The 18,901-nt window shown below is 38.2% G+C and overlaps 2 long non-coding RNA genes across 2 annotated transcripts; both read left to right on the top strand.

Annotated features, from left to right (window-relative positions):
• The first annotated feature begins 10,413 nt into the window (after positions 1-10,413).
• LOC309504828 lies at positions 10,414-11,543 on the top strand. The gene is made up of 2 exons (XR_014208189.1): positions 10,414-10,543; positions 11,301-11,543. It is a non-coding gene; the product is annotated as an uncharacterized lncRNA (long non-coding RNA).
• Positions 11,544-14,238: 2,695 nt separating this feature from the next.
• LOC309504538 lies at positions 14,239-15,265 on the top strand. The gene is made up of 2 exons (XR_014208117.1): positions 14,239-14,684; positions 14,730-15,265. It is a non-coding gene; the product is annotated as an uncharacterized lncRNA (long non-coding RNA).
• The last annotated feature ends 3,636 nt before the right edge of the window (positions 15,266-18,901 follow it).

Raw genomic sequence — 18,901 nt, 5'->3', positions numbered from 1 at the left:
TTGGACTGATAGTACCACTGTTTTGAGATATATTGACAATGAAGGTCTGCGTTTCAAAACGTTTGTGGCCAACAGGATTGCCGTTATAAGGGAGTCGACCAGACCACAGCAGTGGAGGTACGTCAACACCTCAATGAACCCGGCTGATTGTGCATCCAGGGGACTTACTTGTGAAAAGTTCATGAAAAACATGAGTTGGATCCACTGTCCTTCTTTTCTCAAAGAACCAGAGAATAGGTGGCCTGAAACAAATCATGACCTATCAACAAAAGTGGATGACAGTGAGGTTAAACACTTAGCTTCAGTGAATCTTGTGTGTGCAGTGGATGGCACAGATGCTGTGAACAATTTGATCAATTATTACTCTGATTGGTACAAATTAAAGAGAGCTGTGGCATGGATCCTTCGTTTCAAGGAGATAATTATACAGCGCAGCAATCAAAAAACAGCCAAAGACAAAGAAGTTCAGAGTGGTGAGACAAAATCCACAGCAGAAAACGGCAAAGCTCTAACAATGCAAGACTTAACAAGGGCTGAAAATGAAATCATCAAATTCAGTCAAAGTCAAGTATTCAAAGAAGAAATTGCTTCATTGCAAAAAGGTAATCCATCTGTTAAAAAGAACAGTTGCCTTTCTAAACTGGATCCAATACTTCAGGATGGATTGCTGAGAGTTGGAGGTCGTCTTGGTAGATCTGCAATGCCTGAGCATGTGAAGCATCCTATCATTATACCCAAATATTCACATGTCACAACTTTAATCTTAAGAGACATTCATGAGAGAATTGGACATTGTGGAAGGAACTATATGCTTTCAAAGTTGCGACAAAAATTCTGGCTTCCTTCTGCAAACTCCATTGTCAGGAAGTTTCTCTCCAGATGTGTGACATGTAGAAAGATTAGAGCAAAGGCTGTAGAGCAGAAGATGTCAGAGCTGCCACACGACAGAATAATGCCAGATCAACCACCCTTCACCAATGTTGGGGTAGACTACTTTGGACCGTTTGAAGTCAGACAAGGTAGAAGTAATGTTAAAAGATATGGCGTATTGTTTACCTGCCTAACAACAAGAGCTGTGCATATTGAAGTTGCACATACGCTGGACACAGACTCGTGTTTAAATGCCATCCGACGCTTTGTGTGCAGGAGAGGGCAGGTGTCAATCATGAGAAGTGACAACGGGACTAATTTCATTGGTGCTGAGACTGAACTGCGTAAGGCCATTCAACAATGGAACCAATCAAAAATCGAAAGCACTCTCATGCAGAAAGGAATACAATGGATATTCAACCCACCTTCTGGATCTCATTTCGGTGGAGTATGGGAAAGACAGATAAAGACTGTTAGAAAAATCCTGAGATCTGTGCTGAAAGAACAAACACTTAATGATGAGAGCTTGCATACATTCCTGTGTGAAGTGGAAGCAATAATAAATGACAGACCACTTACCATTACAACCGATGATCCAACAGATCTTGAACCCTTGACACCTAATCACCTGTTATTAATGAAAAGGAAACCAGCCTTACCGCCTGGACTTTTCCAAAAACAAGATGTATATGCACGGCGCAAGTGGAAGCAAATTCAGGATCTTGCTGACCTATTCTGGAAGCGATGGGTGCGTGAATATTTGCCCTTACTCCAGGAGCGTCAAAAATGGAATCAAGTAAAGAAAAATCTTGCAGTTGGCGATGTCGTCCTGATAATAGATGACTCTTCACCAAGAAATTCATGGGTCTTTGGAAGAATCATGAAAGTGTTTCCAGATAACAAAGGACTGGTAAGACGTGTGTTGGTTAAAACTAAGACCAATACATTGGAAAGGCCTGTTGATAAGTTGTGCCTTATCTGTGAAATGGACTGTTAAATGCTCTTCAATATCAAGGACTGTTTCTATGCCACACAAAGAAATGGACAGTTCAAAATTGATAATGGGCACTTAAAGTTTCTAAAGTGATGTATAATGTAAATATTATTTCAGTATGGCTCCATTGTTTTGTTGAAAAGGTAATTGTCAGTCTGCCTGCCTGTCAATTAGGGGCCGGAAATGTAAGAGCCATATTTCATATTTCAAAATGTATATTTTCATATTTGTATTATGTAAATTTGATACAATTATTATTTATGTTAATTAGTCATTTCCTGTTGAATATACTTCTTTACTTTATATTTGTTCTTACTGCGCATGTTCAGTAACGTCCATTTTGTAGCACATGTAAAAAAAAAGTTTGAAGCTCATGCAATAAGTGCAGATGCTCGTTGGGAGAACACAAAGCTTTTGACCGTTTATTATAGCATAAATTGCCTTATAAGTATAGTATTTCTACAATCAAGTTGTTGAGAAGACATCGCTGCACAAGAGGATTATGCTGTATGTAAGAAACGTGATTCTTGTTGGTTTGGAAGAATAAACAGTGATAAACGAACTATATGGATTTCGAGTGTGAATACAAGGCAAGAAGATACGTGTCAAAACTTGTGGAATAAATAAAAGACATTCACATGTCCCATACAACGTCTTTGCTGAAACGTATTGTGCTGTTGTTGTTAACAAGCCATGGTTAATTTGCTCTGCCCTTAGGATTGCAAGTGTCCTGGGACAGGTGAGGGTGTGAGTGGGAAACCCACTGCCCACGGTGAGGAGGAGCCAGCACCAGCAGCACCAGCACCAGCACCAGCAGCACCAGCACCAGCAGCACCAGCACCAAGGCAGAGGCGAAGAGAGCAGGGAGAGGATGGACAGGCTGTTTTCTCTTCTTGAGAAAATGATTGAAAAATATATATTTTTTTCTACATATTCTTTAACTTTTTTCATTATTTTTTAAAAGGAAAGAAAATCTGTACATTATTTTTTTATGCAACTTTAAATGTGTAAATAAAAGAGAATGAATTGTTCTGGACATTGTTTATTTTTTTGACAGTCATAATTTCTACTTGAAACAAACTCTTGTATACCTTTTTTTTTTCAAATAAAATTGGTAAATGAAAATCATTTGTTCCATGGGCTACATTAAAGTACTTTTTCCAACTATTAACAACATACATTAAACATATCAAAATCAACAAACATTTACAGTACATAAAATAAGAAAAAATTATGTAGACTTTGATTAGAATTTATTAGAATAATAATTAGACTTTCAAAAAGAGTAATTTCTGAAAAAAGTACTTTTAATAAGTTTTTAGTATCAAGAGTAAAACTAGAGGTATGTATTCTGCCGGGGAAAAAACTCCTTGTCAGGGTTTTTATTATAGTTTGTATTTATATTATGACATGCATTTTACTTCTGAATATTTTCAAGGTTGTTACATTATATACTTTTGTGTAGTTTAATGTAAAATCATATGTGAGGGGAAAAAAGGTACTTCAGTAGGTTACTTCACATTTGTACGTGAATATTTAATGAAATATGCAGTTCCGAAAATTAAAGTCTCATATAAGTTTGATATATCCCATATCAAAGGGCGCATCTGAAGCGCTCGGACCGGTCTAGCCTACGGAGGATTGTTCTTGTCGCCTGGCAACCGTGACAGCTGCCGATGACGAGCGCGAGAAATACTGGACTTTTTTATATTCAATTGGGTTTTATATTCAAACAGGGCTAAACCAAAAATACATGACCTGGCAGCGCCGGGGCTGAAACATCTTCACCATGTCCTCCAGTAAAATATAAAACATAAAAATGACAATAGCCAATTCTGGCTCCATAGCTGTTTACTCAATTAGGCTATATCAAATGAATGATCAGGATGGCAGCTGTCCTCTCGCACCGTTGAGGAGCGGTGATCAGAAACACCTGGTTGCGCAATTAGGAAATCCTATGAAGGCTACATGGTGCGTCCTTGGGAGGACGCAAAGGCTGCATCCTTGAAGTCTTCAGTCCTTCGCAGGATGCAGCCTTCACATTGGGACACAGCTAGTGCTGATGATTTATGGGGATTAATAAAAAAGGAGTGAGTGGATTTTTATCACTATTGGGTGGTTGTGTACACACACTGCCAACACACATTTATGTCCAAACAGCATGCAAAAGTGAATTTTGCATAATAGGTCCCCTTTAACACATCCAGTAATCATCAGGGTTATTATAGTTTTGCATTTTTCATTAGTTTTTATTTTATTTCGTTTTGACTTTTTGTTTTCAAATTCAGTTTAGTTTTAATTAGTTTTTAAAGTGGGTTTGCTAGTTTATTTTATTTTTTATTTTTTGAAAATGCTTAGTTTTAGTTTAGTTTTTATTAGTTTTAGTGTTAGGTTTAGTCTTTTTTTGTAATTTGGGTTATTTGTCAGCGGCAAGATTCAAAAAGGTCAGAAAAAGTATTGTGTAATAATTCAACAAAAACATTATATTTATTCAACAATAACACCAGTACATAAAATGTACATATGGGCACAAATATGTATGTAAACAGTCTCAAGACTCCGCAGTAAGTGCAAAATGTGTAAGTGACGTGTGGCAAGAAAAAAACCAAATAGCCAACAGACTAAAGAAGACATACATGAACCGCATGCAATCAACCCATTTTTGAGCCACACAAGACATTTCTGTTAGATTGTCAGGGAGCTCATTCTGAGAAAAGAACATGACAAATAAAAATAAAAAATGAACTTGTGTCCCGACAAGTTCCAACTTCCAACATAGTAAATAAAAGAATGTAAGTCCCTTGCATTAATGAATCAGCAGTTTAAAATAAAATAAAATAGCTTTTCAATTTTTTTAGTGTGTGTGTATGTGCCATGGGTGTGTGCGTGAGTGAGTATGCATGGGTGAGAAAGAGAGAGATGGCTTTACTTCAGTCAAGCAATAATTTCTTATTGATCTTGAGAAAAACTCGTTGCTCCAGAGATGTAGTTGTTCTGTTTCTCAGGCCAGATGACAGCAGTCCACACAAAGAGAAGATACGCTCCACAAAGGCTTGTGAGGCAGGGGCACTAACGAGATCCAATGCCACAGGGGCAAGTTTTGGATACACAGCTTCTCTAGATCTCCAGAACTGCAATGGTGTCTCATTAAACACTCCCTGTTTGACCTCGCAGAAATACTTCTCCATTTCGATCAACAGACTATCGGTCAGATTAGGCTGATTTGTGGAGGACACGTTGACCTCTATACGGGATGCAAGGAAGCGGTATTTCTGAAGGACAGCAAGAGGGGCTCCTGTTGGAGTTTGAGTGGCCCTTGCAATAGCACCATCATACTGAGAAGCAGCTGGTTGATACTGACCTGCCAGGTTCTGCACAAAGGACTGTGCTGCCCTCTTCAGTGGCACTGTGTCTGGTGATTGAAGAACCAGCGAAACAATTGGATCCATTAGGCAGGCTCCTGCTGGTGTTGCATCAAACTGTATGGAATCAGGGCTAAGAATGCCAGCAAAACGTTCTTGCAAGGACTTCAGCAATACTTGAGCTAATTGCTTTCCAACAGCAGTCATCAGTAAGTGTGCCTCAAGGTTGAGCAGGCATGGCACTACTTGTGAGAGTGACTGACTGTCACTCTGAAGCTGGTCTGTGTGAACAGCAAAGGGCTCAAGCAGCTTGACAAGGTTCTCTAGTTTAGCCCAATCGCTTGTGAGGAGAGTGTCCATGCCAAAATTCTCAAGTAGATGTTTTAGTTCTGTTCTAGTCTCCAGCAGTCTTTTCAGCATATCAAAAGTGCTGTTCCAGCGTGTGCTACAATCCCGGACCAGAGTTTTGCCACATCTTTTGATCAATTCTTCATTAGCCGCTGACGATTTCCTCACACCATGTACTAGTTTCCTTGCTTTTGTTATGACTGAATGAACACTTGTGTGCTTCATAGCATCTTTAAGTGTTAAGCTGAAGAGTGTGGGCCAGGCATGGCATTCTCTGGAACTTGTTCTCCCCATCTTCTGGCAGGTCAAGTTCTTAGCAAAGCAAAAAGAGAAAACAATTAGATAATTTAAGCATTAAATATAAAATTCACAAAAAAATAGTCGTACATTTTTGTAATGATCCAACTTAAGCAGTTAAACACAATGGTTTTTCTCAATCACTTTAGTACATTTCTTGAATCATTAACATTTGCAAAGCAGTAAGTGCATTTCTGTTTCTCTCAAATGTAAATCTGAATGTCAGTGAACATGTCAGTGCATCAGAATGACAAGTCCTTGTGTCATTGTTTCCAAACAGTCAACATGTTCAGCATGTTGTAACACTGTATTTTGTAAGTATTTTCTGATATAAACTATGGCTAAGATTTGAATGACAATGATTAAAAATGCACAATGTTGCACCTTTTTCTGTATCAATTTCAGCAGTACAAAGTTATATATTGCAAGAGATTGGACATGTCACGTTACACTTTTACTGTTTGTACTGTAATTTGTTGACAGAGCATGCCATTGTGATGCAGAAAAGAAAAACTCAATGGATATCTTAATCCATTTCAGACATGTATAGAAAATGACGTTCAACCATTTTGCATGTAGTGATTTAGTAAGATTATTCAACAGAGAACCAGTAGAATACATTATGATCAACATGATAAGCAACTGATACTGCAGGAATCAGAAATGCAAATGATTATGTACAATGATTAATTGTACATAATCATTTGCATAAATGTGTCAAAGCATTTGATGTGTTCAAAAGAATAAGAACATTGCTTTTATTAAGTGCTCAAGTGACTACATGGTGTGGAAGTTGAACAAGTAGTTTTGAGAATTTCAATTCAGATCTGAGAAATGCACCAAAGTGACTGAGAAAAACTGCCAATTTACTGCCAATTTACTCACCAACGCCTCCAATCTCAGTCTCCTCCTCATCCTCCTCGTCTGACCCCTCCGAATCCATCCACAGTTCGTTCTGCTCGTCTCCTACACCTCTTGGCTGCGCCTGAGAGACAGCACCATCTGACTCACGGCTCTGCTCTCGCTTTTTATCCCTGAGAAGCCGCACAGCCTTGACAATGTTGGAGCCGTTATCTGTCACAATGAGCAGCATCTTGTCTTCTCTTATACCCCATGCATCTAATGACTGATCAATGCAGTGAGCAATGGACTCCCCTGTGTGAGGGTGCTCTAAGTGGTGCAAGTTAAGCAGAGCATGATGAACCTGGCCTCCGGGCGGATGGTAAAAACTCGACACACCCATAAAAGATGATGTTAATCCTTTCTTGCTCCAACCATCTACACATAGGGTCAGTTTCCTCACATCCTTAATGATCTCTTTTAATTTCTGCTTTGCCGTATCCATCTTAGCCCCAATAAGGCTGTTGACTCTTGCCGCTCCAGGTGTTTTGAACTTTGGTTCGAGTACATTGGCAAACTTTTTGAAGGCAATCGACTCACACAGTCGTGTAGACATCCCAGTATCAATAAACATATTAACCAATGCTTCCTCCCGCTTGTGGTGTTCCTGCGTATTAACTAACCAGTAGCTATCGGGTCGCCGGTGAAAGCTCTCATGTAGTGTTCTCTGTACTGCGGTTGTCTCCGTCATGCTGCCTGGCCCTGTAACGTTACCGGGGTTAGGTTCTGTTTCAGGGGAGGGGTTCTCGGTGTTCTCCTTTACCTTGTTGAGGTAAGCTAGGTTAGCCTCCTTGTGCACGCTTCTCAAATGTACTTTCAAATTTGTAGGATTTTTCCCTTTCATAAATTGTTCACATATTTTACCACCTTCCACTGCAAGGCACTTTCTTTTGTCTGACACACAGTCATATTCAAAGTAATCCCAAATAGGACTCTGCCGCCTTCTTCCAACTTTCGGTAACGCCATGATGCCATGAAATGTCGGAAGGGGGTGAGTGGGCAAATAATTCCTTCGTTAATAATTTGTTACACAGAACTTTATTATATTAAATATGATTCACACCTTCACAAAATACACATTTAACACCCTATACAAAATTCACACCCCATTGAAATTCCTTTACCTCTTACAAAATCCACACGCCATACCAAAAATCTACACATCTTCTATACAGAATTCACACCCTATACAAATACCACAGCTGTACAATTTTCACACCCTATACTAAATTTACCCCATACAGTCAATAGCCTACTCATCTGGATTGAAGCAGCAAACATTCAGTGTAAAAGTAAAAAAATGAATTTAATATTTGAATCACAGCTTGTATAACGTTAGTGTTTTGACATCGACAACCACATCCAAAAAGTGCATTTTACCTGAAACATGCGACTAGTTAACTTTCTAAAGAAGGCGCAATCGCTTCTCGTGTCGACATTAACACACGGACAAAATTATATTCAGAATTTAAAATATTTGTATACCACTTTTTTTTTTTCTTTTTTTTTTACATTTTTATTTAAATAAATGCACATCTTAATTGACTTTTGTTTCTTACAAACATAGAAGAACAACGGCAAATTCGGCAGTGTCTTACACAAAAAACAAAAACAAAAAAACAAACAAACAAAAAAAAAAACACAAAAATTAAGTCATCGTAAAATGTCAATCAGTATCCAAAATAACAATTACATCTTTTCAGTTAGATATTCCCATACCATACAATTATAGTGCAATATTCTTTATCTACATTTTACTGCATCTAAAAAAATAAAATAAAAAATAAATAAAAATACATTAAAATAAAAGTGCAAGAAAAATAAGCAAGAAAAGAAAATCCCCCTTCACTCACATTTTATTGTGTCCAGCCAAAATATTGAATAACCGGATCCGAAAGATCCTTAAACTGATCAACTTTCAAGTGAAGTTGGGCTGTGATTTTCTCCATACAGTATATCTCCTTTAACCCTTTCTGCCATTGTTCAAGTGTAGGGGGTTGGACCTTGAGCCAGGACTTAGTAATCATTTTTCTTGCCACTAAGAGTAATATCTGAATCAATTTAGTGTGATGTTTGTTAAGACCCTCTCTTGGGGCTACTCCTATTACACAGTGAATAAATTCTAATGACAGATTACAATTTAACATGACTTGAATTTCCTGCGTAACTCCCCCCCCAGAAGGGTTTCAGGATGGGGCAATCCCAAAAAATGTGAGTATGATTTCCAATTTGGTTACAATTTTTTATACCACTTTTTAATGTGTGATTGTGTAAAGGTGTTCACGAGATAGAGATACCAACCCTTTAGCGAACTTGCTTTCAATGTCGAACTCGTTCTCATGGAGACATGGTGTGCACGGAGGGGAGGGGCTGTGTGTGTGTGTGTGTGTGTGTGTGTGTGTGTGTGTGTGTGTGTGTGCGCACGCATGTGAGAGACGCATGAGTGACAGAGAGACGGAGGGAGAGCAGGGAAAGGAAATGCAGCTGAACGAATACGCTGCGTGTTTTAAATAGCGCGTTAAAAAATGAAAGACCTTGACAAAGACGAAAACTAAGGACATTTACTCTATAATTTTATTTTATTTTAGTTAGTTTTGCAAAACACACATTACAGTTTTAGTTAGTTATGGTTTTTTTGTAATGCCTCGTTTTTATTTTTATTTCAGTTAACGACAATGTTTTTTCCCACCTAGTTTTCGTTTTTCGTTCGTTTTCGTTAACGATTATAACCTTGGTAATCATGCATACATAATTACAATCACAATTTACATGTGTGTTGTAAACAAGCCAAAATACATGAAAGATGATACAATGAAATGATACTATGATAGTAATGAACATAATTGATTATATTACAGATTCAGCTAGGTGGAGCTGGGGATGGAGGGGGGAGTTAGATGCAGTGTGCAGATAAGCAATAGAGAGGCTGAATCAATGGGGATTTAACCCTTTGATGCACAACATGGGTCTAAGGCTACGTTTACACGTGGATGGCTATTTTCATAAACGGACATTTCACCCCTCTTCGTTTTCAAAAATAACATTGTGCACACGAACCTGTGTATATGCTATCAAGAGCATGCCAAACCTGTAGGTGGCAGTGTAACGAGAAGCTCAAGCCCACCTTAGCCAATCAGAATCCCGAAAATAGTCACATTCTGTGACGTCGCGGCCTAAAACTCAGTTTTTCTCAGTTTACATGCAAACGTGCAAACGAAGATTTTCAAAATCTCCACTCTGGCCGGAGTTTTTAGAAAGAATCGGTTTCATTGGCGAATCCTCCGTTTGCGTGTAAACGAAGGGCGCAAACGAAGGGAAATGTCTCCGTTTTTCTAAATAACCATGTACGTGTAAACGGGGCCTAAAAAGACCCGACTGAGTTTTCATTTTCTATATCTTTGCAAGAAATTTATTTAATCGTTCAGTATTCCAGCTATTCCTCAATTAACTTGTTTTAGATCATTACAAATCAATATTTAAATTTTTCCTTTCTTACTTTTCGAATAAAAATTGTTTTTGTGTCACTACCCCTCTAATGCGCAACATGGGTCTAAAAAGACCCGTATTCATGTTTCTTTGCTGAATCTTTGAAATAAATGTATTTTATCATTTGTTAATCCAGGTTTTCATTAAAGGCTTGATTGTGTTTGTGGGGTGCACTGTAACATGTGTTCATGCTTCGTTTTTAAAAATTTGCATTATTTTTCATATATTTAACCATTATTCTACACTGCTCTGTCCCTCCTTGTAAAAACGGTCGGATGATTTCCGCGTTCTATGAAGCCCCCCCCTTCAAAATACGCAATGGGCTCAGATTGGTTAGCTGGCCCAGTGTGTTGTGATTCGCTAACCGCCAAGTGCACGTTGTTCGGAAACGTCACGCCCCCTTATCTTTACCGGTAGTTTGTGCTTCAGTAAACAACGGCGTCAATATTGCCATACCAGTTTGAGCCCGAATCAGACCCAGAGAATGTTAGTGGAGAGGATCGAGCAGAACCTGTTCAAGAACGGCTGTTAAAGGACGTTTCAGAAAGGTATGTTTTTTAAGACTGCAGATCGCTATATGACACTGTTACTTTTGTATATTTAGAACGATTGTAGCTAAATATCTGTCGCCTGAACTATTAATCCAATGCGAACACTAAACATTGGCTTTACAACAGTAGCCAAATCAAACACAAAACCATGTTTAGCATGCCTGTGTAGATAAACAAGCATGTAGATAAACAATACATAAAAGCTATAATCAAAGAATAATTTACACTGATCACATAAACGACAACAACCACGAACATTCCAAGTTCGCTGCGCTGGTGATATTAAACAGAAGTTTGTATGTGTTTGTCGGATAAGTATGAATTAACGTTAGCATTTAACAAACTGGTTTGTGGAGCCAAACAGCGTTGTCCTTCGTTTACTTCCTTGCTACAACGTACAATTAACAATACAAACTATTACAGGAAAACACAACGACGAAAAATAAATCATACTTACAGGTTGTGGCCCGTAAACAGTTTCTGTTTTTAAAGTTGGAACTGCTCCATCTTTTTAGGACTAGCCGTTGTGCGAATCCTTCATCGGAGGAGGGGTTTATGTAAATATTGGGCTTAGTGATGTCAGCAAGCCCGCAGGAATGTCGTGTAGTCCCTACTGGCCGTTTTTTGTAGTTCTTAGAAATTGATTTCTTTAAAAGCAAATATCTCCCTTTGCTTTAAACTTTGAAAGTTGTAACTTTGCAGATGTTGTTTATGCTCAAACAGCAACATTACACACTAACTAAAGTTAGAAAAGTGAAATCGTGTTTTACCACCCCTTTAAATATCCTGTTTTTGATTTTCAAAAATCATTGTTTATTTTTCCTTTCTTACTTTATAAACAAATACGTTTTTTGTATTTCTACGTCCATTTTACACACATGGGTCAAAAATGACCCATATAGGAACCTTTGATATGTATAAATATATTTACTGCAGAAAACTATTCACCTGCCACACATTTCACAATTCAACACGGCTGCTTTTGTATTTTTCATGCATGTAAGTTTTATTTAAAGTCCCCGTGAACCGGAAGTTGCAAACGACTTTTCTCCAGTGTTGTGACGTATTTCCCAGTGAAACGGAATATTGAACAGAGGGCAGGGTTTTACTCTAGCGCTCCTCCTCTCCATCTTCTCATAGCAGACTAACGGGTTGAGGGGAGTGGTTAAGCGTTTTTCAACCCAAGCCGTCAAGCCTATGTCATCAGAGAGGGACCGCCATTCCAGACCGGAAGTAACTTTTCAGACTTTGATTAAAGATTACCACGCCAAACAATTTTTATGTGTATTAACTTGCACGGATTAATTGTTCACCACAAGACTAGTAATATGCACTAACAAAGTAAATAGGGTCAATTTTGATTTCACGGGGACTTTAAAACATTTTTTTTGTCACAGAAAAATATAGATATAGCCTCGTAGGCTAAGGTTACCTTGACCTTGAAAACCATTACTAGTGTGAAAGAGAAACATGTCCAATACCATTAGCTAGCTTGCGTCGACATATTCTATTTTATCTAATGTTAGCTAGGTCAATAAAATAAAATTTGCAATAGAAAGTTGTATATATTGTCGCTGTTGGGCAGAAACCTTGTACCGTTATTCATTTTTATTTGTGGTCATAAATCAATGCTATCGGTCACATAAGCCGGTGTGTGGTGGCGTTCTGGTGCACTATGGCTGCTGTCGCATCATCCAGGTGGATACTGCACATTGGTGGTGGTTGAGGAGATCCCCCTACAGTTGCACTACACTACAGTTCAATTTCAGTGTTATCGGTTAGGCATATGCGTGTTATGTGTGACAAAGTGGCCAATAAACATATTTCAAGTGTTACAGTAAATGTGTTGATCTAAACAACTGTGACATTGGTTATTTTAACAAAAAGTTTTCTTTATTCTTTTGTTTTATCACACTTGCATAGATGGGTCATTTTAGACCCATGTGTGTAAACTTGATGTTTTAACACAAAACGTATAAAAAAATATAAAAATGTGAATTTGTGATCATTGAAAAAAAAAATTGTAATATTCATAAATCATGAAATTAATAGATCATGAAATAGTAAATGCTCAAATAAAGTGATTTCAAAAGGTGAAACAAAAAAATGCCAAGCCATGCATGAAATAACATAGGAAATGAATACGGGTCTTTTTAGACCCATGTTGTGCATTAGAAGGGGTATCCATAGTGTGCGCATCAAAGGGTTAAAGGAAACGCTGTGATGAGTGTCACAACTGGATTGGTAAACGTCAGGAACTGCTTGTCAGCTGGTGCAAGCTTGACTGACGTGGCCAGCCTGAACTAATACGAAGCTCAATATTGGCAAATTGGTGGCTAATTCATATAAATTTGTATAATTTCAGATGATTTCTAATGCCACAGTGGTTGTGTTTAGTGGACCTCAATGCTTGCTTTCCTTTTACATTTTTTTTTACTATTCAAATTGTACAAATTCATCACCTACCACATAAAATTACTATTTTTCAGTGAGATTGTTTTTTTCCTAATTGCTTTATCTTGATTTTCAAATACATATTTTCTCAAAACAGTAAATTCATATCTCTGATCTCAGTTTACACCAGATTAGAATATCTTATTCTTTTAATAAAAGTGCACATGCACATGAATAAAGAGTAAGTACATTTGTCTACAGTTTGCACAATAACTAAAGCACATGACTTGCTGATCAAAACTGATGGGCTGATTCTTAGTGAAATTGTCATGCTCATCACATCTTATAAACATACATTCAGAATTCATGTCACATTGACGTTCTGTTGGCAAGAATCATCTAAGTTTAAGGAAAAAATATAGCATTGTAGGACATAGAAAGAGGGAACCTGTCGTATGACTCTGAAGGATCTGAAGGGTTTCAATAACAACCTGTTTTAATTTAAGTTTTATTTTCTTTATTATTTTAAAGATTATTTTCTTTGTTTTTAAAGACAATGTAAAAAATTTGACATACCCTCCTGATAAAGTTGACATTGATTATACAGTACATTGACTTGTAGTTGACAGCCCCTGACCAGAGTCCAGTGATGGCTCCAGCCCCAGACCAGAGTCCAGTGAAGGCTCCAGCCCCTGACCAGAGTCCAGTGAAGGCTCCAGCCCCTGACCAGAGTCCAGTGAAGGCTCCAGCCCCTGACCAGAGTCTTAGTGATGGCTCCAGCCCCTGACCAGAGTCCAGTGAAGGCTACAATCCCTGACCAGAGTCATAGTGATGGCTCCAGCCCCTGCCCAGAGTCCAGTGAAGGCTCCAGCCCCTGACCAGAGTCTTAGTGTTGGCTCCAGCCCCTGACCAGAGTCCAGTGAAGGCTCCAGCCCCAGACCAGAGTCCAGTGATGGCTCCAGCCCCTGAGCAGAGTCCAGTGAAGGCTCCAGCCCCTGACCAGAGTCCAGTGAAGGCTCCAATCCCTGACCAAGGCAAGGCAAGGCAAGGCAAGGCAAGGCAAGTTTATTTATATAGCACATTTCATACACAATGGCAATTCAAAGTGCTTTACATGGAAGAAATTAAAATAAGAAAAAGAAATAAGAATAATTAAAACAGTTTAGAAAAATTAAATAAAATACAGAACTTTTAAAAATAAAAAAAAGAATATTATTATAGATCTTTCCTTCAAAGGATTCCCTTAAGACTTAAATCTTTCCTTCTTTTAACCTTCAATCTTCTTACGACTTCCATCTATCAACTTTCCTTTAACTTTCTTTTCTCCCTCATTTACTCACACGTTCTTTTCACTTTCTTTAGCACTGCGTTCACATTCTTTCTCAGACGAAAACTTTAATATCGTCATTTAAATACTGTTCTACTTTCAAACCCACATTAATACACGTCACTTTCACATTATCACTTTCTTTTACCTTCTGAGTGGGCATTTACAGTTACGGGCTAAATGCCCTGCTGACATAGGAGAAATTAAAATAATTAAAAGAAATAAGAATAATTAAAACAGTTTAGAAAAATAAAATAAAATACAGTACAGTACAAACAGTCGGACGAACAGCGGCACAGTGCTCATTCAGTAAATGCACAGCTAAACAGAAGTGTTTTGAGTCTGGATTTGAATGTGACCACTGTAGGAGCACATCTGATCTCTTCTGGAAGCTGGTTCCAGCTGCGGCTGGCATAATAGCTAAAAGCAGACTCACCATGTTTAGAGTGAACCCTTGGTATTTCTAGCTGATATGATCCTAATGATCTGAGTGATCTGTTGGGTTTATATTCAGTGAGCATATCTGCAATATATTGAGGTCCTAGGCCATTGAATGATTTATATACCAGTAATAATACTTTAAAATCAATCCTAAATCTAACTGGGAGCCAGTGTAAAGACCTGAGGACTGGTGTGATATGTTCATATTTTCTGGTTCTGCTCAGAATCCTAGCGGCAGCGTTCTGTATGAGCTGCAACTGTCTTATGGTCTTTTTGGGAAGGCCAGTGAGGAGTCCATTACAATAATCCACCCTGCTGGTGATGAAAGCATGCACAAGTTTCTCTAAGTCTTGTCTGGAAACAAAGCATCTAATTCTTGCAATATTTTTCAGATGATAGTATGCTGATTTAGTTATTGCTTTGACATGACTACTGAAACTAAGGTCTGACTCTAGTGTCACACCAAGATTCCTGACTTGATGTTTAGTTGTTTGACCCCTAGAGTGAAGGTATGCGTTCACCTTGAGAACTTCATCTTTGTTTCCAAACGCAATAACTTCAGTTTTGTCTTTGTTTAACTGAAGAAAGTTTTGACACATCCAACTGTTGACTTCGTCAATGCATTGGCACAGGGAGTCAATGGGGCTGTAATCATTAGGCGATAGGGCTAAGTACAGCTGTGTGTCGTCTGCATAGCTGTGGTAAGCAATTTGGTTATTTCTCATTATTTGGCTCATTGGGAGCATATACAGGTTGAACAGGAGTGGCGCAAGAATTGAGCCTTGAGGGACTCCGCATGTCATGGATGTCCACTCAGACTTATGGTCTCCTATACTCACATAATAACCTCTTCCATCTAAGTATGACCTGAACCATTTTAGGACTATCCCAGAAAGCCCCACCCAGTTTTCCAGCCTGTCAAGAAGTATGTTATGATCGACAGTGTCAAATGCAGCACTGAGGTCGAGTAGTACCAGCACTGATCATTTTCCTGAATCAGTATTTAAGCGAATATCGTTTATTATCTTTATGAGCGCTGTCTCTGTGCTGTGGTGCGGTCGGAAACCAGATTGAAAATTGTCAAAGTATCCATTCGAGCTTAAGAATTTGTTCAGCTGATTGAAGACAACTTTTTCAATGATCTTGCCTATGAAAGGAAGATTTGGCAACCGACGACGAAGGCTTGACAGAGCAGCCTTGACCAGAGTCCAGTGAAGGCTCCAATCCCTGACCAGAGTCCAGTGAAGGCTCCAGCCCCTGACCAGAGTCCAGTGAAGGCTCCAGCCCCTGACCAGAGTCCAGTGAAGGCTCCAGTCCAGTGAGATATGTTCACTCTCCCAGACAAGGCCACAAAGGCTGATCCTCCCTGGCTCACTGACAGTTGATGGCTGCTCTGTCAAGCCTTTGTCGTCAGTTAGGAACCTGGGTGTGCTCTTTGATACAGATCTTTCATTTGAAAGCCACGTTTCTAGCATCTGTAAAACCGCATTGTTCCATCTTAAAACAATATTTAAATTATGATATATGCTTTCAATGATAATTGCGGAACAGTCAGTCCATGCGTTCATGACCTCAAGGCTAGATTATTGTAATGCTCTACTGGGTGGTTGCCCTGCACGCTTAATAAACAAACTACAGCTGGTCCAAAACGCAGCAGCTCGAGTTCTTACCAGAACCAGGAAGTATGACCATATTAGCCCGGTTCTGTCAACACTGCACTGGTTCCCTATTAAACATCGTATAAATGTTAAAATATTACTGATTACTTACAAATCACTAAATGGTTTATCTCCGCAGTGCTTGAGCGAGCTCTTAACGCATTATAGTCCTTCACGTCTATTGCGATCTCAAAATTCTGGCCAGTTGATAATACCTAGAATATCAAAATCAACTGCTGGTGGTAGATACATCTTCTATTTAGTACCTGTGGAAGAAATTTTATTTTTAAGATGTGTGTGACCATCATATGACATTAACCCTCTGAGGTCGGCAAACGCGCCCCCGCGTTTTGCTGGATTTTCTTCACATTGTAGTACAATAAACTTAAATTACTCCATCATTTATGGTTATACAGAAAAAAGAAATATAAAAAAAGAATCTGTGATATTTCTACTTTTGTATGTGTCCACTTACAATCAAATCAAAACATTGTGCTTTTGTAAAATAAAGAAAATAAACAGGGTGTGCGTTCTGCCTCTCCGTCGCGGTGAACTTTTTTTTCTTGAGCACGTCTATAAACTGAAACAAAACTCAGCGAATACTTGTCACACATTTATGAGCCATATATCTTTATACACATTTAAGTGTGTACTTTTAAATGATCGGATTCAAACTGAAAACAAATATTCTCTGTTTAAGTAATTTGTATAAAACCAACAGGATGTCCAGTATCTCAAACGCTTGCTAATTATTTTTTAATTCGGCCACGCCCACTCGCGCAAAAGAGATTCACATGCAAATCTCCACATGGAACACGAACGCCCTCGTTACCTCAAACACAAAACACCAAAACACTTCACAAGTCTCTGCTTTTCGTCGAGTTTGGAAGACACGCTGTGAGCTTACATGGATTTACATCAGAAGAAGAAGAACGCGATTTGAAGACAAGAAAGATGTAAGGTAAGAAATTCTTACTTATTAGTTTATGGTATTGTTGCATAAACTTCACATTGCAGTTGAACTGTTGCTAGATATATGGTGAATATTATACTATTTAGACCTGTGTTTACTGTTAAATACTGTTTGTGGATATCTGCTCAAACATAGATATGTATAACCATAATGTTTAATATTTTGGAGCGCGATGGCGTTTGAATGTATCATATTTTGGAGCGCGCTGTGGGTTTGAATGTATCATATTTTGGAGCGCGATCGCGTTTGAATGTATCATATTTTGGAGCGCGCTGTGCGTTTGAATGTATCATATTTTGGAGCGCGATTGCGTTTGAAAGGAAAAATGCACCAAACATTAGGCTTTATGTTTTTACTATTATCTCATTTCATATCATCATAACGAATGGAAACATTTGAAGTAACATAAGATAATCAATATATTTTTCTCTAGCATTGTTACATAGGCTGCTTTGTAAAATAAAATTATTTTATGCAGTACTGCACATAGCTTATGCCTACAAGGCACAACAAACATGGTGTTCATTATATTATATATTGTTGGAAAAATGTGTGTGTGTGTATTCTGTGAATTTTAAAAAGCAATTTTAACCAGAAAAATCTAAAATGTATTCCCAAAATCGTGCAGGCCTAGTTTCTCTTGATACCAGTATGTTCACTTTTTCTTTTCTTTCAGGGACCAGATGCAACTGAGTCCTGCTGACTTCAACATTCACATGAGTCTCTGTACATGAACATGGTAAAGTGAAAATCAAACACCTTGGAAATGAAAGGTATGTACAATGTTTTTAGGAATGGCACAAAGGTCTCTGTCTTTGGATCATTGTTTTCAATGTGCTCTTTTGTCATTTGTTGTGTATTTTTGGATTATGTTGTGTTGTAAATAAATCCAAACAATCTAAAAGCCATTATTTTTTAAATCTCCTCATTCTTTGTGCAAGGTTGCTCTGAATGACAGGGCCTGATAGCTCCTAATAGGGCAGTTAGGGGAGTGTCTTTGTCTTTCTCAGGTGTGAAAAGCTTACATATTAATGAGCTCCCGCATAAACCTTTCTCACACAAAACACGTCGTAAAATTTTTAAATCAATATATTGTGTTATCTGAATGAGCAGTCAGGGTGATTTTCACATAGTTTTGGAGCAAATATTCTAGGCTACGTGATACAATTTTCAAAAGTCTTGTGAAGAAATAATCAGTATGGGTTTCATGGCCTTATTTCAGTGAGATTTTTTTTTTGTATTTTCACAAACCACGCATAAATGTCATTATCTCAAAACTACAAACTTTTACATACATGCT

The sequence above is a fragment of the Leuciscus leuciscus genome (genome assembly GCF_965113295.1).
Source record: "Leuciscus leuciscus genome assembly, chromosome: 8".
In the NCBI taxonomy this organism is placed as follows: Eukaryota; Metazoa; Chordata; class Actinopteri; order Cypriniformes; family Leuciscidae; genus Leuciscus; species Leuciscus leuciscus.
The sequence above is the reverse complement of the archived record's forward strand: the minus strand, read 5'-3'. Positions and strand labels throughout refer to the sequence as shown.